This window comes from Garra rufa, chromosome 1 (assembly GCF_049309525.1).
Source record: "Garra rufa chromosome 1, GarRuf1.0, whole genome shotgun sequence".
Classification (NCBI taxonomy): Eukaryota; Metazoa; Chordata; class Actinopteri; order Cypriniformes; family Cyprinidae; genus Garra; species Garra rufa.
In genome coordinates this window covers 87,013,847-87,036,125 of record NC_133361.1, presented here as the reverse complement: position 1 = coordinate 87,036,125, position 22,279 = coordinate 87,013,847, and the positions used below count along the sequence as shown (strand labels likewise).

The following is a 22,279-nucleotide window of genomic DNA, read 5'->3' as shown; positions in this document are numbered from 1 at the left end:
CCCAGCCGAGCATTGGTGGTTCAGTGGTAGTATTCTCGCCTGCCACGCGGGAGACCCGGGTCCGATTCCCGGCCAATGCAGGAACGGAGTGCTTTTAATTAAGTTGTGTGTGTGCTTGCATGTGTGTAAGGTTCTTTAAAATGAAGCCTGATTTACTTGAAGGAGCTCCAACCTTTGCATACCGACCAACCCCCGTTCCCTGCCGAATCTTTTCAGAAACTCATTAGTCCGTCTATATTTGTCAAATGCCTATAAAACTTGTTCACTTTATCTATAGGTTGACGAAGTTTAGCAGTGGGCAATATACTCGTAAATGCGGTGTTAATTCCAAACGTTCTCCCTCCTTTCCGAGCATTGGTGGTTCAGTGGTAGAATTCTAGCAGTGGGCGATATGATCCACGTAAATGCGATGTTACTGCCACATGATTTCCCATCCTTTTTTTCATGTTCCCATTATGAAAAGTAAAAAAAATAGTAATAATAGTAAAGTGGTCCAAATGAGGACCCCCTGTAATGTGTAGCATTCAAGATATTGGGAGACTCAATAAGATCAAGGCAGGTTGATTTGTTTTTTTCATGGAGTAGTGGCTCCTTATGCTGATGTCGGTGAAGTCAAGTCGGCTGGGGGCGAAGCACAGCGGGTACAGCTCCTCGTTAGTATAGTGGACAGTATCTCCGCCTGTCACGCGGAAGACCGGGGTTCGATTCCCCGACGGGGAGACCCAGCTCTTTGCTGCTGCTGAACGACTCATCCAAAAGATTTTGGTGCTGACAGAGGTCACAGAAGGAGTTCTGCTTCAACGTCAGCCAGAGCCAAAACAAATGCGTTGGCCGGGAATCGAACCCGGGTCAACTGCTTGGAAGGCAGCTATGCTCACCACTATACCACCAACGCAAGTTCCCGACTCCTGCTTTTAGCCATCTGAAAAGAATGCTTGAAATGCACAAGTCACTGATAGGGCAAAAGGAGCTGAAGCCATCTTTGTTTGTATCCCGTCATGTACGAGAGAGTGCTGTCTTTCCATGCGGGCTAAAGAAATCTGGAGCTGCGACCCAGAAAGCGCAAAGGCCGCAAGTACAGAACGTGGTGAGGCGCGCTTCGTTCCACCGCCCATTGGCTGGTGGCCAGTTTTACTCTTGACACTCCAATACAGCTCTGTTGTGAGCAGAAAAGAATGCTGGAAGTACATAAGTCACTGACAGGGCCAAAGTAGCTGAAGCCCAAGGTTTGGATCCCATCATGTCATGAGAGTGCTGTCTTTCCATGCTGGCTGAAAAAAAATGTGAAGTTGCGACACAGGAAGCGCAAAGGCTGCAAACACGGTCCACGAGAAAGCACGCTTTGCTCCAATGCACTTTGGTGTGTGGTCAGATTTAGTCTGCTATTGAAACTGCAGTGCAGCTCTGCTGTGAGCAGAGCACCCAAAAATACAGGTCACTCGGAAAGGTTCCCCTCCACGGAAATCTTTAGTAAAAGGCGAAAGATTTATGCGTCTATGAAGAGAAACTCGAGTTGTGTGCCCATGCGCTTGAGCATGTGCGCTCCCTGTGGTAAACCACTATACCCACAAAGGGTAATCTAGGGTGCCGATAAGATTTTCATCTCTTCCTCACTCCAAATGGGAGGAGTAAAAGTTAAAAAGTCTCTTCCATCATCCATTCTCGCCTGCCACACAGGAGGCCTGGCTCTGATTCCCGGGCAAATGCAGGAACAGAGTTCTTTTAAGTAAGGGGTGTGTGTTTGCATGTGTGTGGGATTCTTTAAAATGAGCCTTGAAGGCCAAGCCTGATTTGCTAGAAGGAGCTCCAAACTTTGCATATTGACCCAACCCCCCTTTACCTGGATTTGACGTGTAACAGTTACGCACCATTACTAAATCCAGGGCAATGTGAAGGCCGAAAGTCTCCCAGCCGAGCATTGGTGGTTCAGTGGTAGTATTCTCGCCTGCCACGCGGGAGACCCGGGTCCGATTCCCGGCCAATGCAGGAACGGAGTGCTTTTAATTAAGTTGTGTGTGTGCTTGCATGTGTGTAAGGTTCTTTAAAATGAAGCCTGATTTACTTGAAGGAGCTCCAACCTTTGCATACCGACCAACCCCCGTTCCCTGCCGAATCTTTTCAGAAACTCATTAGTCCGTCTATATTTGTCAAATGCCTATAAAACTTGTTCACTTTATCTATAGGTTGACGAAGTTTAGCAGTGGGCAATATACTCGTAAATGCGGTGTTAATTCCAAACGTTCTCCCTCCTTTCCGAGCATTGGTGGTTCAGTGGTAGAATTCTAGCAGTGGGCGATATGATCCACGTAAATGCGATGTTACTGCCACATGATTTCCCATCCTTTTTTTCATGTTCCCATTATGAAAAGTAAAAAAAATAGTAATAATAGTAAAGTGGTCCAAATGAGGACCCCCTGTAATGTGTAGCATTCAAGATATTGGGAGACTCAATAAGATCAAGGCAGGTTGATTTGTTTTTTTCATGGAGTAGTGGCTCCTTATGCTGATGTCGGTGAAGTCAAGTCGGCTGGGGGCGAAGCACAGCGGGTACAGCTCCTCGTTAGTATAGTGGACAGTATCTCCGCCTGTCACACGGAAGACCGGGGTTCGATTCCCCGACGGGGAGACCCAGCTCTTTGCTGCTGCTGAACGACTCATCCAAAAGATTTTGGTGCTGACAGAGGTCACAGAAGGAGTTCTGCTTCAACGTCAGCCAGAGCCAAAACAAATGCGTTGGCCGGGAATCGAACCCGGGTCAACTGCTTGGAAGGCAGCTATGCTCACCACTATACCACCAACGCAAGTTCCCGACTCCAGCTTTTAGCCATCTCAAAAGAATGCTTGAAATGCACAAGTCACTGATAGGGCAAAAGGAGCTGAAGCCATCTTTGTTTGTATCCCGTCATGTACGAGAGAGTGCTGTCTTTCCATGCGGGCTAAAGAAATCTGGAGCTGCGACGCAGAAAGCGCAAAGGCCGCAAGTACAGAACGTGGTGAGGCGCGCTTCGTTCCACCGCCCATTGGCTGGTGGCCAGTTTTACTCTTGACACTCCAATACAGCTCTGTTGTGAGCTGAAAAGAATGCTGGAAGTACATAAATCACTGACAGGGCCAAAGTAGCTGAAGCCCAAGGTTTGGATCCCATCATGTCATGAGAGTGCTGTCTTTCCATGCTGGCTGAAAAAAAATGTGAAGTTGCGACACAGGAAGCGCAAAGGCTGCAAACACGGTCCACGAGAAAGCACGCTTTGCTCCAATGCACATTGGTGTGTGGTCAGATTTAGTCTGCTATTGAAACTGCAGTGCAGCTTTGCTGTGAGCAGAGCACCCAAAAATACAGGTCACTCAGAAAGGTTCCCCTCCACGGAAATCTTTAGTAAAAGGCGAAAGATTTATGCGTCTATGAAGAGAAACTCGAGTTGTGTGCCCATGCGCTTGAGCATGTGCGCTCCCTGTGGTAAACCACTATACTCACAAAGGGTAATCTAGGGTGCCGATAAGATTTTCGTCTCCCCCTCACTCCAAATGGGAGGAGTAAAAGTTAAAAAGTCTCTTCCATCATCCATTCTCGCCTGCCACACAGGAGGCCTGGCTCTGATTCCCGGGCAAATGCAGGAACAGAGTTCTTTTAAGTAAGGGGTGTGTGTTTGCATGTGTGTGGGATTCTTTAAAATGAGCCTTGAAGGCCAAGCCTGATTTGCTAGAAGGAGCTCCAAACTTTGCATATTGACCCAACCCCCCTTTACCTGGATTTGACGTGTAGCAGTTACGCACCATTACTAAATCCAGGGCAATGTGAAGGCCGAAGTTCTCCCAGCCGAGCATTGGTGGTTCAGTGGTAGAATTCTCGCCTGCCATGCGGGAGACCCGGGTCCGATTCCCGGCCAATGTAGGAACGGAGTGCTTTTAATTAAGTTGTGTGTGTGCTTGCATGTGTGTAAGGTTCTTTAAAATGAAGCCTGATTTACTTGAAGGAGCTCCAACCTTTGCATACCGACCAACCCCCGTTCCCTGCCGAATCTTTTCAGAAACTCATTAGTCCGTCTATATTCGTCAAATGCCTATAAAACTTGTTCACTTTATCTATAGGTTGACGAAGTTTAGCAGTGGGCAATATACTCGTAAATGCGGTGTTAATTCCAAACGTTCTCCCTCCTTTCCGAGCATTGGTGGTTCAGTGGTAGAATTCTAGCAGTGGGCGATATGATCCACGTAAATGCGATGTTACTGCCACAAGATTTCCCATCCTTTTTTTCATGTTCCCATTATGAAAAGTAAAAAAAAATAGTAATAATAGTAAAGTGGTCCAAATGAGGACCCCCTGTAATGTGTAGCATTCAAGATATTGGGAGACTCAATAAGATCAAGGCAGGTTGATTTGTTTTTTTCATGGAGTAGTGGCTCCTTATGCTGATGTCGGTGAAGTCAAGTCGGCTGGGGGCGAAGCACAGCGGGTACAGCTCCTCGTTAGTATAGTGGACAGTATCTCCGCCTGTCACACGGAAGACCGGGGTTCGATTCCCCGAACGGGGAGACCCAGCTCTTTGCTGCTGCTGAACGACTCATCCAAAAGATTTTGGTGCTGACAGAGGTCACAGAAGGAGTTCTGCTTCAACGTCAGCCAGAGCCAAAACAAATGCGTTGGCCGGGAATCGAACCCGGGTCAACTGCTTGGAAGGCAGCTATGCTCACCACTATACCACCAACGCAAGTTCCCGACTCCAGCTTTTAGCCATCTCAAAAGAATGCTTGAAATGCACAAGTCACTGATAGGGCAAAAGGAGCTGAAGCCATCTTTGTTTGTATCCCGTCATGTACGAGAGAGTGCTGTCTTTCCATGCGGGCTAAAGAAATCTGGAGCTGCGACGCAGAAAGCGCAAAGGCCGCAAGTACAGAACGTGGTGAGGCGCGCTTCGTTCCACCGCCCATTGGCTGGTGGCCAGTTTTACTCTTGACACTCCAATACAGCTCTGTTGTGAGCTGAAAAGAATGCTGGAAGTACATAAGTCACTGACAGGGCCAAAGTAGCTGAAGCCCAAGGTTTGGATCCCATCATGTCATGAGAGTGCTGTCTTTCCATGCTGGCTGAAAAAAAATGTGAAGTTGCGACACAGGAAGCGCAAAGGCTGCAAACACGGTCCACGAGAAAGCACGCTTTGCTCCAATGCACATTGGTGTGTGGTCAGATTTAGTCTGCTATTGAAACTGCAGTGCAGCTCTGCTGTGAGCAGAGCACCCAAAAATACAGGTCACTCGGAAAGGTTCCCCTCCACGGAAATCTTTAGTAAAAGGCGAAAGATTTATGCGTCTATGAAGAGAAACTCGAGTTGTGTGCCCATGCGCTTGAGCATGTGCGCTCCCTGTGGTAAACCACTATACTCACAAAGGGTAATCTAGGGTGCCGATAAGATTTTCATCTCTTCCTCACTCCAAATGGGAGGAGTAAAAGTTAAAAAGTCTCTTCCATCATCCATTCTCGCCAGCCACACAGGAGGCCTGGCTCTGATTCCCGGGCAAATGCAGGAACAGAGTTCTTTTAAGTAAGGGGTGTGTGTTTGCATGTGTGTGGGATTCTTTAAAATGAGCCTTGAAGGCCAAGCCTGATTTTCTAGAAGGAGCTCCAAACTTTGCATATTGACCCAACCCCCCTTTACCTGGATTTGACGTGTAACAGTTACGCACCATTACTAAATCCAGGGCAATGTGAAGGCCGAAAGTCTCCCAGCCGAGCATTGGTGGTTCAGTGGTAGTATTCTCGCCTGCCACGCGGGAGACCCGGGTCCGATTCCCGGCCAATGCAGGAACGGAGTGCTTTTAATTAAGTTGTGTGTGTGCTTGCATGTGTGTAAGGTTCTTTAAAATGAAGCCTGATTTACTTGAAGGAGCTCCAACCTTTGCATACCGACCAACCCCCGTTCCCTGCCGAATCTTTTCAGAAACTCATTAGTCCGTCTATATTCGTCAAATGCCTATAAAACTTGTTCACTTTATCTATAGGTTGACGAAGTTTAGCAGTGGGCAATATACTCGTAAATGCGGTGTTAATTCCAAACGTTCTCCCTCCTTTCTGAGCATTGGTGGTTCAGTGGTAGAATTCTAGCAGTGGGCGATATGATCCACGTAAATGCGATGTTACTGCCACATGATTTCCCATCCTTTTTTTCATGTTCCCATTATGAAAAGTAAAAAAAAATAGTAATAATAGTAAAGTGGTCCAAATGAGGACCCCCTGTAATGTGTAGCATTCAAGATATTGGGAGACTCAATAAGATCAAGGCAGGTTGATTTGTTTTTTTCATGGAGTAGTGGCTCCTTATGCTGATGTCGGTGAAGTCAAGTCGGCTGGGGGCGAAGCACAGCGGGTACAGCTCCTCGTTAGTATAGTGGACAGTATCTCCGCCTGTCACGCGGAAGACCGGGGTTCGATTCCCCGACGGGGAGACCCAGCTCTTTGCTGCTGCTGAACGACTCATCCAAAAGATTTTGGTGCTGACAGAGGTCACAGAAGGAGTTCTGCTTCAACGTCAGCCAGAGCCAAAACAAATGCGTTGGCCGGGAATCGAACCCGGGTCAACTGCTTGGAAGGCAGCTATGCTCACCACTATACCACCAACGCAAGTTCCCGACTCCTGCTTTTAGCCATCTGAAAAGAATGCTTGAAATGCACAAGTCACTGATAGGGCAAAAGGAGCTGAAGCCATCTTTGTTTGTATCCCGTCATGTACGAGAGAGTGCTGTCTTTCCATGCGGGCTAAAGAAATCTGGAGCTGCGACCCAGAAAGCGCAAAGGCCGCAAGTACAGAACGTGGTGAGGCGCGCTTCGTTCCACCGCCCATTGGCTGGTGGCCAGTTTTACTCTTGACACTCCAATACAGCTCTGTTGTGAGCAGAAAAGAATGCTGGAAGTACATAAGTCACTGACAGGGCCAAAGTAGCTGAAGCCCAAGGTTTGGATCCCATCATGTCATGAGAGTGCTGTCTTTCCATGCTGGCTGAAAAAAAATGTGAAGTTGCGACACAGGAAGCGCAAAGGCTGCAAACACGGTCCACGAGAAAGCACGCTTTGCTCCAATGCACTTTGGTGTGTGGTCAGATTTAGTCTGCTATTGAAACTGCAGTGCAGCTCTGCTGTGAGCAGAGCACCCAAAAATACAGGTCACTCGGAAAGGTTCCCCTCCACGGAAATCTTTAGTAAAAGGCGAAAGATTTATGCGTCTATGAAGAGAAACTCGAGTTGTGTGCCCATGCGCTTGAGCATGTGCGCTCCCTGTGGTAAACCACTATACTCACAAAGGGTAATCTAGGGTGCCGATAAGATTTTCATCTCTTCCTCACTCCAAATGGGAGGAGTAAAAGTTAAAAAGTCTCTTCCATCATCCATTCTCGCCTGCCACACAGGAGGCCTGGCTCTGATTCCCGGGCAAATGCAGGAACAGAGTTCTTTTAAGTAAGGGGTGTGTGTTTGCATGTGTGTGGGATTCTTTAAAATGAGCCTTGAAGGCCAAGCCTGATTTGCTAGAAGGAGCTCCAAACTTTGCATATTGACCCAACCCCCCTTTACCTGGATTTGACGTGTAACAGTTACGCACCATTACTAAATCCAGGGCAATGTGAAGGCCGAAAGTCTCCCAGCCGAGCATTGGTGGTTCAGTGGTAGTATTCTCGCCTGCCACGCGGGAGACCCGGGTCCGATTCCCGGCCAATGTAGGAACGGAGTGCTTTTAATTAAGTTGTGTGTGTGCTTGCATGTGTGTAAGGTTCTTTAAAATGAAGCCTGATTTACTTGAAGGAGCTCCAACCTTTGCATACCGACCAACCCCCGTTCCCTGCCGAATCTTTTCAGAAACTCATTAGTCCGTCTATATTCGTCAAATGCCTATAAAACTTGTTCACTTTATCTATAGGTTGACGAAGTTTAGCAGTGGGCAATATACTCGTAAATGCGGTGTTAATTCCAAACGTTCTCCCTCCTTTCCGAGCATTGGTGGTTCAGTGGTAGAATTCTAGCAGTGGGCGATATGATCCACGTAAATGCGATGTTACTGCCACAAGATTTCCCATCCTTTTTTTCATGTTCCCATTATGAAAAGTAAAAAAAAATAGTAATAATAGTAAAGTGGTCCAAATGAGGACCCCCTGTAATGTGTAGCATTCAAGATATTGGGAGACTCAATAAGATCAAGGCAGGTTGATTTGTTTTTTTCATGGAGTAGTGGCTCCTTATGCTGATGTCGGTGAAGTCAAGTCGGCTGGGGGCGAAGCACAGCGGGTACAGCTCCTCGTTAGTATAGTGGACAGTATCTCCGCCTGTCACGCGGAAGACCGGGGTTCGATTCCCCGACGGGGAGACCCAGCTCTTTGCTGCTGCTGAACGACTCATCCAAAAGATTTTGGTGCTGACAGAGGTCACAGAAGGAGTTCTGCTTCAACGTCAGCCAGAGCCAAAACAAATGCGTTGGCCGGGAATCGAACCCGGGTCAACTGCTTGGAAGGCAGCTATGCTCACCACTATACCACCAACGCAAGTTCCCGACTCCTGCTTTTAGCCATCTGAAAAGAATGCTTGAAATGCACAAGTCACTGATAGGGCAAAAGGAGCTGAAGCCATCTTTGTTTGTATCCCGTCATGTACGAGAGAGTGCTGTCTTTCCATGCGGGCTAAAGAAATCTGGAGCTGCGACCCAGAAAGCGCAAAGGCCGCAAGTACAGAACGTGGTGAGGCGCGCTTCGTTCCACCGCCCATTGGCTGGTGGCCAGTTTTACTCTTGACACTCCAATACAGCTCTGTTGTGAGCAGAAAAGAATGCTGGAAGTACATAAGTCACTGACAGGGCCAAAGTAGCTGAAGCCCAAGGTTTGGATCCCATCATGTCATGAGAGTGCTGTCTTTCCATGCTGGCTGAAAAAAAATGTGAAGTTGCGACACAGGAAGCGCAAAGGCTGCAAACACGGTCCACGAGAAAGCACGCTTTGCTCCAATGCACTTTGGTGTGTGGTCAGATTTAGTCTGCTATTGAAACTGCAGTGCAGCTCTGCTGTGAGCAGAGCACCCAAAAATACAGGTCACTCGGAAAGGTTCCCCTCCACGGAAATCTTTAGTAAAAGGCGAAAGATTTATGCGTCTATGAAGAGAAACTCGAGTTGTGTGCCCATGCGCTTGAGCATGTGCGCTCCCTGTGGTAAACCACTATACCCACAAAGGGTAATCTAGGGTGCCGATAAGATTTTCATCTCTTCCTCACTCCAAATGGGAGGAGTAAAAGTTAAAAAGTCTCTTCCATCATCCATTCTCGCCTGCCACACAGGAGGCCTGGCTCTGATTCCCGGGCAAATGCAGGAACAGAGTTCTTTTAAGTAAGGGGTGTGTGTTTGCATGTGTGTGGGATTCTTTAAAATGAGCCTTGAAGGCCAAGCCTGATTTGCTAGAAGGAGCTCCAAACTTTGCATATTGACCCAACCCCCCTTTACCTGGATTTGACGTGTAACAGTTACGCACCATTACTAAATCCAGGGCAATGTGAAGGCCGAAAGTCTCCCAGCCGAGCATTGGTGGTTCAGTGGTAGAATTCTCGCCTGCCACGCGGGAGACCCGGGTCCGATTCCCGGCCAATGCAGGAACGGAGTGCTTTTAATTAAGTTGTGTGTGTGCTTGCATGTGTGTAAGGTTCTTTAAAATGAAGCCTGATTTACTTGAAGAAGCTCCAACCTTTGCATACCGACCAACCCCCGTTCCCTGCCGAATCTTTTCAGAAACTCATTAGTCCGTCTATATTCGTCAAATGCCTATAAAACTTGTTCACTTTATCTATAGGTTGACGAAGTTTAGCAGTGGGCAATATACTCGTAAATGCGGTGTTAATTCCAAACGTTCTCCCTCCTTTCCGAGCATTGGTGGTTCAGTGGTAGAATTCTAGCAGTGGGTGATATGATCCACGTAAATGCGATGTTACTGCCACAAGATTTCCCATCCTTTTTTTCATGTTCCCATTATGAAAAGTAAAAAAAAATAGTAATAATAGTAAAGTGGTCCAAATGAGGACCCCCTGTAATGTGTAGCATTCAAGATATTGGGAGACTCAATAAGATCAAGGCAGGTTGATTTGTTTTTTTCATGGAGTAGTGGCTCCTTATGCTGATGTCGGTGAAGTCAAGTCGGCTGGGGGCGAAGCACAGCGGGTACAGCTCCTCGTTAGTATAGTGGACAGTATCTCCGCCTGTCACGCGGAAGACCGGGGTTCGATTCCCCGACGGGGAGACCCAGCTCTATGCTGCTGCTGAACGACTCATCCAAAAGATTTTGGTGCTGACAGAGGTCACAGAAGGAGTTCTGCTTCAACGTCAGCCAGAGCCAAAACAAATGCGTTGGCCGGGAATCGAACCCGGGTCAACTGCTTGGAAGGCAGCTATGCTCACCACTATACCACCAACGCAAGTTCCCAACTCCTGCTTTTAGCCATCTGAAAAGAATGCTTGAAATGCACAAGTCACTGATAGGGCAAAAGGAGCTGAAGCCATCTTTGTTTGTATCCCGTCATGTACGAGAGAGTGCTGTCTTTCCATGCGGGCTAAAGAAATCTGGAGCTGCGACCCAGAAAGCGCAAAGGCCGCAAGTACAGAACGTGGTGAGGCGCGCTTCGTTCCACCGCCCATTGGCTGGTGGCCAGTTTTACTCTTGACACTCCAATACAGCTCTGTTGTGAGCAGAAAAGAATGCTGGAAGTACATAAGTCACTGACAGGGCCAAAGTAGCTGAAGCCCAAGGTTTGGATCCCATCATGTCATGAGAGTGCTGTCTTTCCATGCTGGCTGAAAAAAAATGTGAAGTTGCGACACAGGAAGCGCAAAGGCTGCAAACACGGTCCACGAGAAAGCACGCTTTGCTCCAATGCACTTTGGTGTGTGGTCAGATTTAGTCTGCTATTGAAACTGCAGTGCAGCTCTGCTGTGAGCAGAGCACCCAAAAATACAGGTCACTCGGAAAGGTTCCCCTCCACGGAAATCTTTAGTAAAAGGCGAAAGATTTATGCGTCTATGAAGAGAAACTCGAGTTGTGTGCCCATGCGCTTGAGCATGTGCGCTCCCTGTGGTAAACCACTATACCCACAAAGGGTAATCTAGGGTGCCGATAAGATTTTCATCTCTTCCTCACTCCAAATGGGAGGAGTAAAAGTTAAAAAGTCTCTTCCATCATCCATTCTCGCCTGCCACACAGGAGGCCTGGCTCTGATTCCCGGGCAAATGCAGGAACAGAGTTCTTTTAAGTAAGGGGTGTGTGTTTGCATGTGTGTGGGATTCTTTAAAATGAGCCTTGAAGGCCAAGCCTGATTTGCTAGAAGGAGCTCCAAACTTTGCATATTGACCCAACCCCCCTTTACCTGGATTTGACGTGTAACAGTTACGCACCATTACTAAATCCAGGGCAATGTGAAGGCCGAAAGTCTCCCAGCCGAGCATTGGTGGTTCAGTGGTAGTATTCTCGCCTGCCACGCGGGAGACCCGGGTCCGATTCCCGGCCAATGCAGGAACGGAGTGCTTTTAATTAAGTTGTGTGTGTGCTTGCATGTGTGTAAGGTTCTTTAAAATGAAGCCTGATTTACTTGAAGGAGCTCCAACCTTTGCATACCGACCAACCCCCGTTCCCTGCCGAATCTTTTCAGAAACTCATTAGTCCGTCTATATTCGTCAAATGCCTATAAAACTTGTTCACTTTATCTATAGGTTGACGAAGTTTAGCAGTGGGCAATATACTCGTAAATGCGGTGTTAATTCCAAACGTTCTCCCTCCTTTCCGAGCATTGGTGGTTCAGTGGTAGAATTCTAGCAGTGGGCGATATGATCCACGTAAATGCGATGTTACTGCCACATGATTTCCCATCCTTTTTTTCATGTTCCCATTATGAAAAGTAAAAAAAATAGTAATAATAGTAAAGTGGTCCAAATGAGGACCCCCTGTAATGTGTAGCATTCAAGATATTGGGAGACTCAATAAGATCAAGGCAGGTTGATTTGTTTTTTTCATGGAGTAGTGGCTCCTTATGCTGATGTCGGTGAAGTCAAGTCGGCTGGGGGCGAAGCACAGCGGGTACAGCTCCTCGTTAGTATAGTGGACAGTATCTCCGCCTGTCACACGGAAGACCGGGGTTCGATTCCCCGACGGGGAGACCCAGCTCTTTGCTGCTGCTGAACGACTCATCCAAAAGATTTTGGTGCTGACAGAGGTCACAGAAGGAGTTCTGCTTCAACGTCAGCCAGAGCCAAAACAAATGCGTTGGCCGGGAATCGAACCCGGGTCAACTGCTTGGAAGGCAGCTATGCTCACCACTATACCACCAACGCAAGTTCCCGACTCCAGCTTTTAGCCATCTCAAAAGAATGCTTGAAATGCACAAGTCACTGATAGGGCAAAAGGAGCTGAAGCCATCTTTGTTTGTATCCCGTCATGTACGAGAGAGTGCTGTCTTTCCATGCGGGCTAAAGAAATCTGGAGCTGCGACGCAGAAAGCGCAAAGGCCGCAAGTACAGAACGTGGTGAGGCGCGCTTCGTTCCACCGCCCATTGGCTGGTGGCCAGTTTTACTCTTGACACTCCAATACAGCTCTGTTGTGAGCTGAAAAGAATGCTGGAAGTACATAAATCACTGACAGGGCCAAAGTAGCTGAAGCCCAAGGTTTGGATCCCATCATGTCATGAGAGTGCTGTCTTTCCATGCTGGCTGAAAAAAAATGTGAAGTTGCGACACAGGAAGCGCAAAGGCTGCAAACACGGTCCACGAGAAAGCACGCTTTGCTCCAATGCACATTGGTGTGTGGTCAGATTTAGTCTGCTATTGAAACTGCAGTGCAGCTTTGCTGTGAGCAGAGCACCCAAAAATACAGGTCACTCAGAAAGGTTCCCCTCCACGGAAATCTTTAGTAAAAGGCGAAAGATTTATGCGTCTATGAAGAGAAACTCGAGTTGTGTGCCCATGCGCTTGAGCATGTGCGCTCCCTGTGGTAAACCACTATACTCACAAAGGGTAATCTAGGGTGCCGATAAGATTTTCGTCTCCCCCTCACTCCAAATGGGAGGAGTAAAAGTTAAAAAGTCTCTTCCATCATCCATTCTCGCCTGCCACACAGGAGGCCTGGCTCTGATTCCCGGGCAAATGCAGGAACAGAGTTCTTTTAAGTAAGGGGTGTGTGTTTGCATGTGTGTGGGATTCTTTAAAATGAGCCTTGAAGGCCAAGCCTGATTTGCTAGAAGGAGCTCCAAACTTTGCATATTGACCCAACCCCCCTTTACCTGGATTTGACGTGTAGCAGTTACGCACCATTACTAAATCCAGGGCAATGTGAAGGCCGAAGTTCTCCCAGCCGAGCATTGGTGGTTCAGTGGTAGAATTCTCGCCTGCCATGCGGGAGACCAGAGTCCGATTCCCGGCCAATGTAGGAACGGAGTGCTTTTAATTAAGTTGTGTGTGTGCTTGCATGTGTGTAAGGTTCTTTAAAATGAAGCCTGATTTACTTGAAGGAGCTCCAACCTTTGCATACCGACCAACCCCCGTTCCCTGCCGAATCTTTTCAGAAACTCATTAGTCCGTCTATATTCGTCAAATGCCTATAAAACTTGTTCACTTTATCTATAGGTTGACGAAGTTTAGCAGTGGGCAATATACTCGTAAATGCGGTGTTAATTCCAAACGTTCTCCCTCCTTTCCGAGCATTGGTGGTTCAGTGGTAGAATTCTAGCAGTGGGCGATATGATCCACGTAAATGCGATGTTACTGCCACAAGATTTCCCATCCTTTTTTTCATGTTCCCATTATGAAAAGTAAAAAAAAATAGTAATAATAGTAAAGTGGTCCAAATGAGGACCCCCTGTAATGTGTAGCATTCAAGATATTGGGAGACTCAATAAGATCAAGGCAGGTTGATTTGTTTTTTTCATGGAGTAGTGGCTCCTTATGCTGATGTCGGTGAAGTCAAGTCGGCTGGGGGCGAAGCACAGCGGGTACAGCTCCTCGTTAGTATAGTGGACAGTATCTCCGCCTGTCACGCGGAAGACCGGGGTTCGATTCCCCGACGGGGAGACCCAGCTCTTTGCTGCTGCTGAACGACTCATCCAAAAGATTTTGGTGCTGACAGAGGTCACAGAAGGAGTTCTGCTTCAACGTCAGCCAGAGCCAAAACAAATGCGTTGGCCGGGAATCGAACCCGGGTCAACTGCTTGGAAGGCAGCTATGCTCACCACTATACCACCAACGCAAGCTCCCGACTCCTGCTTTTAGCCATCTGAAAAGAATGCTTGAAATGCACAAGTCACTGATAGGGCAAAAGGAGCTGAAGCCATCTTTGTTTGTATCCCGTCATGTACGAGAGAGTGCTGTCTTTCCATGCGGGCTAAAGAAATCTGGAGCTGCGACCCAGAAAGCGCAAAGGCCGCAAGTACAGAACGTGGTGAGGCGCGCTTCGTTCCACCGCCCATTGGCTGGTGGCCAGTTTTACTCTTGACACTCCAATACAGCTCTGTTGTGAGCAGAAAAGAATGCTGGAAGTACATAAGTCACTGACAGGGCCAAAGTAGCTGAAGCCCAAGGTTTGGATCCCATCATGTCATGAGAGTGCTGTCTTTCCATGCTGGCTGAAAAAAAATGTGAAGTTGCGACACAGGAAGCGCAAAGGCTGCAAACACGGTCCACGAGAAAGCACGCTTTGCTCCAATGCACTTTGGTGTGTGGTCAGATTTAGTCTGCTATTGAAACTGCAGTGCAGCTCTGCTGTGAGCAGAGCACCCAAAAATACAGGTCACTCGGAAAGGTTCCCCTCCACGGAAATCTTTAGTAAAAGGCGAAAGATTTATGCGTCTATGAAGAGAAACTCGAGTTGTGTGCCCATGCGCTTGAGCATGTGCGCTCCCTGTGGTAAACCACTATACCCACAAAGGGTAATCTAGGGTGCCGATAAGATTTTCATCTCTTCCTCACTCCAAATGGGAGGAGTAAAAGTTAAAAAGTCTCTTCCATCATCCATTCTCGCCTGCCACACAGGAGGCCTGGCTCTGATTCCCGGGCAAATGCAGGAACAGAGTTCTTTTAAGTAAGGGGTGTGTGTTTGCATGTGTGTGGGATTCTTTAAAATGAGCCTTGAAGGCCAAGCCTGATTTGCTAGAAGGAGCTCCAAACTTTGCATATTGACCCAACCCCCCTTTACCTGGATTTGACGTGTAACAGTTACGCACCATTACTAAATCCAGGGCAATGTGAAGGCCGAAAGTCTCCCAGCCGAGCATTGGTGGTTCAGTGGTAGTATTCTCGCCTGCCACGCGGGAGACCCGGGTCCGATTCCCGGCCAATGCAGGAACGGAGTGCTTTTAATTAAGTTGTGTGTGTGCTTGCATGTGTGTAAGGTTCTTTAAAATGAAGCCTGATTTACTTGAAGGAGCTCCAACCTTTGCATACCGACCAACCCCCGTTCCCTGCCGAATCTTTTCAGAAACTCATTAGTCCGTCTATATTTGTCAAATGCCTATAAAACTTGTTCACTTTATCTATAGGTTGACGAAGTTTAGCAGTGGGCAATATACTCGTAAATGCGGTGTTAATTCCAAACGTTCTCCCTCCTTTCCGAGCATTGGTGGTTCAGTGGTAGAATTCTAGCAGTGGGCGATATGATCCACGTAAATGCGATGTTACTGCCACATGATTTCCCATCCTTTTTTTCATGTTCCCATTATGAAAAGTAAAAAAAATAGTAATAATAGTAAAGTGGTCCAAATGAGGACCCCCTGTAATGTGTAGCATTCAAGATATTGGGAGACTCAATAAGATCAAGGCAGGTTGATTTGTTTTTTTCATGGAGTAGTGGCTCCTTATGCTGATGTCGGTGAAGTCAAGTCGGCTGGGGGCGAAGCACAGCGGGTACAGCTCCTCGTTAGTATAGTGGACAGTATCTCCGCCTGTCACACGGAAGACCGGGGTTCGATTCCCCGACGGGGAGACCCAGCTCTTTGCTGCTGCTGAACGACTCATCCAAAAGATTTTGGTGCTGACAGAGGTCACAGAAGGAGTTCTGCTTCAACGTCAGCCAGAGCCAAAACAAATGCGTTGGCCGGGAATCGAACCCGGGTCAACTGCTTGGAAGGCAGCTATGCTCACCACTATACCACCAACGCAAGTTCCCGACTCCAGCTTTTAGCCATCTCAAAAGAATGCTTGAAATGCACAAGTCACTGATAGGGCAAAAGGAGCTGAAGCCATCTTTGTTTGTATCCCGTCATGTACGAGAGAGTGCTGTCTTTCCATGCGGGCTAAAGAAATCTGGAGCTGCGACGCAGAAAGCGCAAAGGCCGCAAGTACAGAACGTGGTGAGGCGCGCTTCGTTCCACCGCCCATTGGCTGGTGGCCAGTTTTACTCTTGACACTCCAATACAGCTCTGTTGTGAGCTGAAAAGAATGCTGGAAGTACATAAATCACTGACAGGGCCAAAGTAGCTGAAGCCCAAGGTTTGGATCCCATCATGTCATGAGAGTGCTGTCTTTCCATGCTGGCTGAAAAAAAATGTGAAGTTGCGACACAGGAAGCGCAAAGGCTGCAAACACGGTCCACGAGAAAGCACGCTTTGCTCCAATGCACATTGGTGTGTGGTCAGATTTAGTCTGCTATTGAAACTGCAGTGCAGCTTTGCTGTGAGCAGAGCACCCAAAAATACAGGTCACTCAGAAAGGTTCCCCTCCACGGAAATCTTTAGTAAAAGGCGAAAGATTTATGCGTCTATGAAGAGAAACTCGAGTTGTGTGCCCATGCGCTTGAGCATGTGCGCTCCCTGTGGTAAACCACTATACTCACAAAGGGTAATCTAGGGTGCCGATAAGATTTTCGTCTCCCCCTCACTCCAAATGGGAGGAGTAAAAGTTAAAAAGTCTCTTCCATCATCCATTCTCGCCTGCCACACAGGAGGCCTGGCTCTGATTCCCGGGCAAATGCAGGAACAGAGTTCTTTTAAGTAAGGGGTGTGTGTTTGCATGTGTGTGGGATTCTTTAAAATGAGCCTTGAAGGCCAAGCCTGATTTGCTAGAAGGAGCTCCAAACTTTGCATATTGACCCAACCCCCCTTTACCTGGATTTGACGTGTAGCAGTTACGCACCATTACTAAATCCAGGGCAATGTGAAGGCCGAAGTTCTCCCAGCCGAGCATTGGTGGTTCAGTGGTAGAATTCTCGCCTGCCATGCGGGAGACCCGGGTCTGATTCCCGGCCAATGTAGGAACGGAGTGCTTTTAATTAAGTTGTGTGTGTGCTTGCATGTGTGTAAGGTTCTTTAAAATGAAGCCTGATTTACTTGAAGGAGCTCCAACCTTTGCATACCGACCAACCCCCGTTCCCTGCCGAATCTTTTCAGAAACTCATTAGTCCGTCTATATTCGTCAAATGCCTATAAAACTTGTTCACTTTATCTATAGGTTGACGAAGTTTAGCAGTGGGCAATATACTCGTAAATGCGGTGTTAATTCCAAACGTTCTCCCTCCTTTCCGAGCATTGGTGGTTCAGTGGTAGAATTCTAGCAGTGGGCGATATGATCCACGTAAATGCGATGTTACTGCCACAAGATTTCCCATCCTTTTTTTCATGTTCCCATTATGAAAAGTAAAAAAAAATAGTAATAATAGTAAAGTGGTCCAAATGAGGACCCCCTGTAATGTGTAGCATTCAAGATATTGGGAGACTCAATAAGATCAAGGCAGGTTGATTTGTTTTTTTCATGGAGTAGTGGCTCCTTATGCTGATGTCGGTGAAGTCAAGTCGGCTGGGGGCGAAGCACAGCGGGTACAGCTCCTCGTTAGTATAGTGGACAGTATCTCCGCCTGTCACACGGAAGACCGGGGTTCGATTCCCCGATGGGGAGACCCAGCTCTTTGCTGCTGCTGAACGACTCATCCAAAAGATTTTGGTGCTGACAGAGGTCACAGAAGGAGTTCTGCTTCAACGTCAGCCAGAGACAAAACAAATGCGTTGGCCGGGAATCGAACCCGGGTCAACTGCTTGGAAGGCAGCTATGCTCACCACTATACCACCAACGCAAGTTCCCGACTCCAGCTTTTAGCCATCTGAAAAGAATGCTTGAAATGCACAAGTCACTGATAGGGCAAAAGGAGCTGAAGCCATCTTTGTTTGTATCCCGTCATGTACGAGAGAGTGCTGTCTTTCCATGCGGGCTAAAGAAATCTGGAGCTGCGACGCAGAAAGCGCAAAGGCCGCAAGTACAGAACGTGGTGAGGCGCGCTTCGTTCCACCGCCCATTGGCTGGTGGCCAGTTTTACTCTTGACACTCCAATACAGCTCTGTTGTGAGCAGAAAAGAATGCTGGAAGTACATAAGTCACTGACAGGGCCAAAGTAGCTGAAGCCCAAGGTTTGGATCCCATCATGTCATGAGAGTGCTGTCTTTCCATGCCAGCTGAAAAAAAATGTGAAGTTGCGACACAGGAAGCGCAAAGGCTGCAAACACGGTCCACGAGAATGCACGCTTTGCTCCAATGCACATTGGTGTGTGGTCAGATTTAGTCTGCTATTGAAACTGCAGTGCAGCTCTGCTGTGAGCAGAGCACCCAAAAATACAGGTCACTCGGAAAGGTTCCCCTCCACGGAAATCTTTAGTAAAAGGCGAAAGATTTATGCGTCTATGAAGAGAAACTCGAGTTGTGTGCCCATGCGCTTGAGCATGTGCGCTCCCTGTGGTAAACCACTATACTCACAAAGGGTAATCTAGGGTGCCGATAAGATTTTCATCTCCCCCTCACTCCAAATGGGAGGAGTAAAAGTTAAAAAGTCTCTTCCATCATCCATTCTCGCCTGCCACACAGGAGGCCTGGCTCTGATTCCCGGGCAAATGCAGGAACAGAGTTCTTTTAAGTAAGGGGTGTGTGTTTGCATGTGTGTGGGATTCTTTAAAATGAGCCTTGAAGGCCAAGCCTGATTTGCTAGAAGGAGCTCCAAACTTTGCATATTGACCCAACCCCCCTTTACCTGGATTTGACGTGTAACAGTTACGCACCATTACTAAATCCAGGGCAATGTGAAGGCCGAAAGTCTCCCAGCCGAGCATTGGTGGTTCAGTGGTAGAATTCTCGCCTGCCACGCGGGAGACCCGGGTCCGATTCCCGGCCAATGCAGGAACGGAGTGCTTTTAATTAAGTTGTGTGTGTGCTTGCATGTGTGTAAGGTTCTTTAAAATGAAGCCTGATTTACTTGAAGGAGCTCCAACCTTTGCATACCGACCAACCCCCGTTCCCTGCCGAATCTTTTCAGAAACTCATTAGTCCGTCTATATTCGTCAAATGCCTATAAAACTTGTTCACTTTATCTATAGGTTGACGAAGTTTAGCAGTGGGCAATATACTCGTAAATGCGGTGTTAATTCCAAACGTTCTCCCTCCTTTCCGAGCATTGGTGGTTCAGTGGTAGAATTCTAGCAGTGGGTGATATGATCCACGTAAATGCGATGTTACTGCCACAAGATTTCCCATCCTTTTTTTCATGTTCCCATTATGAAAAGTAAAAAAAAATAGTAATAATAGTAAAGTGGTCCAAATGAGGACCCCCTGTAATGTGTAGCATTCAAGATATTGGGAGACTCAATAAGATCAAGGCAGGTTGATTTGTTTTTTTCATGGAGTAGTGGCTCCTTATGCTGATGTCGGTGAAGTCAAGTCGGCTGGGGGCGAAGCACAGCGGGTACAGCTCCTCGTTAGTATAGTGGACAGTATCTCCGCCTGTCACGCGGAAGACCGGGGTTCGATTCCCCGACGGGGAGACCCAGCTCTTTGCTGCTGCTGAACGACTCATCCAAAAGATTTTGGTGCTGACAGAGGTCACAGAAGGAGTTCTGCTTCAACGTCAGCCAGAGCCAAAACAAATGCGTTGGCCGGGAATCGAACCCGGGTCAACTGCTTGGAAGGCAGCTATGCTCACCACTATACCACCAACGCAAGTTCCCGACTCCAGCTTTTAGCCATCTCAAAAGAATGCTTGAAATGCACAAGTCACTGATAGGGCAAAAGGAGCTGAAGCCATCTTTGTTTGTATCCCGTCATGTACGAGAGAGTGCTGTCTTTCCATGCGGGCTAAAGAAATCTGGAGCTGCGACCCAGAAAGCGCAAAGGCCGCAAGTACAGAACGTGGTGAGGCGCGCTTCGTTCCACCGCCCATTGGCTGGTGGCCAGTTTTACTCTTGACACTCCAATACAGCTCTGTTGTGAGCAGAAAAGAATGCTGGAAGTACATAAGTCACTGACAGGGCCAAAGTAGCTGAAGCCCAAGGTTTGGATCCCATCATGTCATGAGAGTGCTGTCTTTCCATGCTGGCTGAAAAAAAATGTGAAGTTGCGACACAGGAAGCGCAAAGGCTGCAAACACGGTCCACGAGAAAGCACGCTTTGCTCCAATGCACTTTGGTGTGTGGTCAGATTTAGTCTGCTATTGAAACTGCAGTGCAGCTCTGCTGTGAGCAGAGCACCCAAAAATACAGGTCACTCGGAAAGGTTCCCCTCCACGGAAATCTTTAGTAAAAGGCGAAAGATTTATGCGTCTATGAAGAGAAACTCGAGTTGTGTGCCCATGCGCTTGAGCATGTGCGCTCCCTGTGGTAAACCACTATACTCACAAAGGGTAATCTAGGGTGCCGATAAGATTTTCATCTCTTCCTCACTCCAAATGGGAGGAGTAAAAGTTAAAAAGTCTCTTCCATCATCCATTCTCGCCTGCCACACAGGAGGCCTGGCTCTGATTCCCGGGCAAATGCAGGAACAGAGTTCTTTTAAGTAAGGGGTGTGTGTTTGCATGTGTGTGGGATTCTTTAAAATGAGCCTTGAAGGCCAAGCCTGATTTGCTAGAAGGAGCTCCAAACTTTGCATATTGACCCAACCCCCCTTTACCTGGATTTGACGTGTAACAGTTACGCACCATTACTAAATCCAGGGCAATGTGAAGGCCGAAAGTCTCCCAGCCGAGCATTGGTGGTTCAGTGGTAGTATTCTCGCCTGCCACGCGGGAGACCCGGGTCCGATTCCCGGCCAATGTAGGAACGGAGTGCTTTTAATTAAGTTGTGTGTGTGCTTGCATGTGTGTAAGGTTCTTTAAAATGAAGCCTGATTTACTTGAAGGAGCTCCAACCTTTGCATACCGACCAACCCCCGTTCCCTGCCGAATCTTTTCAGAAACTCATTAGTCCGTCTATATTCGTCAAATGCCTATAAAACTTGTTCACTTTATCTATAGGTTGACGAAGTTTAGCAGTGGGCAATATACTCGTAAATGCGGTGTTAATTCCAAACGTTCTCCCTCCTTTCCGAGCATTGGTGGTTCAGTGGTAGAATTCTAGCAGTGGGCGATATGATCCACGTAAATGCGATGTTACTGCCACAAGATTTCCCATCCTTTTTTTCATGTTCCCATTATGAAAAGTAAAAAAAAATAGTAATAATAGTAAAGTGGTCCAAATGAGGACCCCCTGTAATGTGTAGCATTCAAGATATTGGGAGACTCAATAAGATCAAGGCAGGTTGATTTGTTTTTTTCATGGAGTAGTGGCTCCTTATGCTGATGTCGGTGAAGTCAAGTCGGCTGGGGGCGAAGCACAGCGGGTACAGCTCCTCGTTAGTATAGTGGACAGTATCTCCGCCTGTCACGCGGAAGACCGGGGTTCGATTCCCCGACGGGGAGACCCAGCTCTTTGCTGCTGCTGAACGACTCATCCAAAAGATTTTGGTGCTGACAGAGGTCACAGAAGGAGTTCTGCTTCAACGTCAGCCAGAGCCAAAACAAATGCGTTGGCCGGGAATCGAACCCGGGTCAACTGCTTGGAAGGCAGCTATGCTCACCACTATACCACCAACGCAAGTTCCCGACTCCTGCTTTTAGCCATCTGAAAAGAATGCTTGAAATGCACAAGTCACTGATAGGGCAAAAGGAGCTGAAGCCATCTTTGTTTGTATCCCGTCATGTACGAGAGAGTGCTGTCTTTCCATGCGGGCTAAAGAAATCTGGAGCTGCGACCCAGAAAGCGCAAAGGCCGCAAGTACAGAACGTGGTGAGGCGCGCTTCGTTCCACCGCCCATTGGCTGGTGGCCAGTTTTACTCTTGACACTCCAATACAGCTCTGTTGTGAGCAGAAAAGAATGCTGGAAGTACATAAGTCACTGACGGGGCCAAAGTAGCTGAAGCCCAAGGTTTGGATCCCATCATGTCATGAGAGTGCTGTCTTTCCATGCTGGCTGAAAAAAAATGTGAAGTTGCGACACAGGAAG

General features: G+C 47.7%; 32 non-coding genes across 32 annotated transcripts; 9 read left to right on the top strand and 23 right to left on the bottom strand.

Moving 5' to 3' along the window:
* Positions 1-648: 648 nt before the first annotated feature.
* trnad-guc (transfer RNA aspartic acid (anticodon GUC)) lies at positions 649-720 on the top strand. The gene has a single exon. It is a non-coding gene; the product is annotated as a tRNA-Asp (tRNA).
* A 103-nt stretch (positions 721-823) lies between these two features.
* On the bottom strand, positions 824-895 carry trnag-ucc (transfer RNA glycine (anticodon UCC)). The gene has a single exon. It is a non-coding gene; the product is annotated as a tRNA-Gly (tRNA).
* A 505-nt stretch (positions 896-1,400) lies between these two features.
* On the bottom strand, positions 1,401-1,516 carry LOC141287589 (U5 spliceosomal RNA). Its single transcript, XR_012339497.1, has one exon. It is a non-coding gene; the product is annotated as a U5 spliceosomal RNA (small nuclear RNA).
* Positions 1,517-2,729: 1,213 nt separating this feature from the next.
* On the bottom strand, positions 2,730-2,801 carry trnag-ucc (transfer RNA glycine (anticodon UCC)). The gene has a single exon. It is a non-coding gene; the product is annotated as a tRNA-Gly (tRNA).
* A 505-nt stretch (positions 2,802-3,306) lies between these two features.
* On the bottom strand, positions 3,307-3,422 carry LOC141288680 (U5 spliceosomal RNA). The gene has a single exon (XR_012339720.1). It is a non-coding gene; the product is annotated as a U5 spliceosomal RNA (small nuclear RNA).
* A 1,215-nt stretch (positions 3,423-4,637) lies between these two features.
* On the bottom strand, positions 4,638-4,709 carry trnag-ucc (transfer RNA glycine (anticodon UCC)). Its single transcript has one exon. It is a non-coding gene; the product is annotated as a tRNA-Gly (tRNA).
* Positions 4,710-5,214: 505 nt separating this feature from the next.
* Positions 5,215-5,330, bottom strand: LOC141287582 (U5 spliceosomal RNA). Its single transcript, XR_012339496.1, has one exon. It is a non-coding gene; the product is annotated as a U5 spliceosomal RNA (small nuclear RNA).
* Positions 5,331-6,369: 1,039 nt separating this feature from the next.
* Positions 6,370-6,441, top strand: trnad-guc (transfer RNA aspartic acid (anticodon GUC)). Its single transcript has one exon. It is a non-coding gene; the product is annotated as a tRNA-Asp (tRNA).
* Positions 6,442-6,544: 103 nt separating this feature from the next.
* On the bottom strand, positions 6,545-6,616 carry trnag-ucc (transfer RNA glycine (anticodon UCC)). Its single transcript has one exon. It is a non-coding gene; the product is annotated as a tRNA-Gly (tRNA).
* Positions 6,617-7,121: 505 nt separating this feature from the next.
* LOC141287575 (U5 spliceosomal RNA) lies at positions 7,122-7,237 on the bottom strand. Its single transcript, XR_012339495.1, has one exon. It is a non-coding gene; the product is annotated as a U5 spliceosomal RNA (small nuclear RNA).
* Positions 7,238-8,276: 1,039 nt separating this feature from the next.
* On the top strand, positions 8,277-8,348 carry trnad-guc (transfer RNA aspartic acid (anticodon GUC)). Its single transcript has one exon. It is a non-coding gene; the product is annotated as a tRNA-Asp (tRNA).
* A 103-nt stretch (positions 8,349-8,451) lies between these two features.
* On the bottom strand, positions 8,452-8,523 carry trnag-ucc (transfer RNA glycine (anticodon UCC)). Its single transcript has one exon. It is a non-coding gene; the product is annotated as a tRNA-Gly (tRNA).
* Positions 8,524-9,028: 505 nt separating this feature from the next.
* Positions 9,029-9,144, bottom strand: LOC141287569 (U5 spliceosomal RNA). Its single transcript, XR_012339492.1, has one exon. It is a non-coding gene; the product is annotated as a U5 spliceosomal RNA (small nuclear RNA).
* Positions 9,145-9,543: 399 nt separating this feature from the next.
* On the top strand, positions 9,544-9,614 carry trnag-gcc (transfer RNA glycine (anticodon GCC)). Its single transcript has one exon. It is a non-coding gene; the product is annotated as a tRNA-Gly (tRNA).
* Positions 9,615-10,183: 569 nt separating this feature from the next.
* Positions 10,184-10,255, top strand: trnad-guc (transfer RNA aspartic acid (anticodon GUC)). Its single transcript has one exon. It is a non-coding gene; the product is annotated as a tRNA-Asp (tRNA).
* Positions 10,256-10,358: 103 nt separating this feature from the next.
* Positions 10,359-10,430, bottom strand: trnag-ucc (transfer RNA glycine (anticodon UCC)). The gene has a single exon. It is a non-coding gene; the product is annotated as a tRNA-Gly (tRNA).
* A 505-nt stretch (positions 10,431-10,935) lies between these two features.
* Positions 10,936-11,051, bottom strand: LOC141287556 (U5 spliceosomal RNA). The gene has a single exon (XR_012339490.1). It is a non-coding gene; the product is annotated as a U5 spliceosomal RNA (small nuclear RNA).
* Positions 11,052-12,264: 1,213 nt separating this feature from the next.
* trnag-ucc (transfer RNA glycine (anticodon UCC)) lies at positions 12,265-12,336 on the bottom strand. Its single transcript has one exon. It is a non-coding gene; the product is annotated as a tRNA-Gly (tRNA).
* A 505-nt stretch (positions 12,337-12,841) lies between these two features.
* On the bottom strand, positions 12,842-12,957 carry LOC141288668 (U5 spliceosomal RNA). Its single transcript, XR_012339718.1, has one exon. It is a non-coding gene; the product is annotated as a U5 spliceosomal RNA (small nuclear RNA).
* Positions 12,958-13,996: 1,039 nt separating this feature from the next.
* trnad-guc (transfer RNA aspartic acid (anticodon GUC)) lies at positions 13,997-14,068 on the top strand. Its single transcript has one exon. It is a non-coding gene; the product is annotated as a tRNA-Asp (tRNA).
* Positions 14,069-14,171: 103 nt separating this feature from the next.
* On the bottom strand, positions 14,172-14,243 carry trnag-ucc (transfer RNA glycine (anticodon UCC)). Its single transcript has one exon. It is a non-coding gene; the product is annotated as a tRNA-Gly (tRNA).
* A 505-nt stretch (positions 14,244-14,748) lies between these two features.
* LOC141287548 (U5 spliceosomal RNA) lies at positions 14,749-14,864 on the bottom strand. The gene has a single exon (XR_012339489.1). It is a non-coding gene; the product is annotated as a U5 spliceosomal RNA (small nuclear RNA).
* Positions 14,865-16,077: 1,213 nt separating this feature from the next.
* On the bottom strand, positions 16,078-16,149 carry trnag-ucc (transfer RNA glycine (anticodon UCC)). The gene has a single exon. It is a non-coding gene; the product is annotated as a tRNA-Gly (tRNA).
* Positions 16,150-16,654: 505 nt separating this feature from the next.
* On the bottom strand, positions 16,655-16,770 carry LOC141288662 (U5 spliceosomal RNA). The gene has a single exon (XR_012339717.1). It is a non-coding gene; the product is annotated as a U5 spliceosomal RNA (small nuclear RNA).
* A 1,214-nt stretch (positions 16,771-17,984) lies between these two features.
* Positions 17,985-18,056, bottom strand: trnag-ucc (transfer RNA glycine (anticodon UCC)). The gene has a single exon. It is a non-coding gene; the product is annotated as a tRNA-Gly (tRNA).
* Positions 18,057-18,561: 505 nt separating this feature from the next.
* On the bottom strand, positions 18,562-18,677 carry LOC141287541 (U5 spliceosomal RNA). The gene has a single exon (XR_012339487.1). It is a non-coding gene; the product is annotated as a U5 spliceosomal RNA (small nuclear RNA).
* A 399-nt stretch (positions 18,678-19,076) lies between these two features.
* trnag-gcc (transfer RNA glycine (anticodon GCC)) lies at positions 19,077-19,147 on the top strand. The gene has a single exon. It is a non-coding gene; the product is annotated as a tRNA-Gly (tRNA).
* Positions 19,148-19,716: 569 nt separating this feature from the next.
* Positions 19,717-19,788, top strand: trnad-guc (transfer RNA aspartic acid (anticodon GUC)). The gene has a single exon. It is a non-coding gene; the product is annotated as a tRNA-Asp (tRNA).
* A 103-nt stretch (positions 19,789-19,891) lies between these two features.
* trnag-ucc (transfer RNA glycine (anticodon UCC)) lies at positions 19,892-19,963 on the bottom strand. Its single transcript has one exon. It is a non-coding gene; the product is annotated as a tRNA-Gly (tRNA).
* A 505-nt stretch (positions 19,964-20,468) lies between these two features.
* Positions 20,469-20,584, bottom strand: LOC141287537 (U5 spliceosomal RNA). Its single transcript, XR_012339486.1, has one exon. It is a non-coding gene; the product is annotated as a U5 spliceosomal RNA (small nuclear RNA).
* A 1,039-nt stretch (positions 20,585-21,623) lies between these two features.
* On the top strand, positions 21,624-21,695 carry trnad-guc (transfer RNA aspartic acid (anticodon GUC)). Its single transcript has one exon. It is a non-coding gene; the product is annotated as a tRNA-Asp (tRNA).
* A 103-nt stretch (positions 21,696-21,798) lies between these two features.
* trnag-ucc (transfer RNA glycine (anticodon UCC)) lies at positions 21,799-21,870 on the bottom strand. The gene has a single exon. It is a non-coding gene; the product is annotated as a tRNA-Gly (tRNA).
* Between the last annotated feature and the right edge of the window lie 409 nt (positions 21,871-22,279).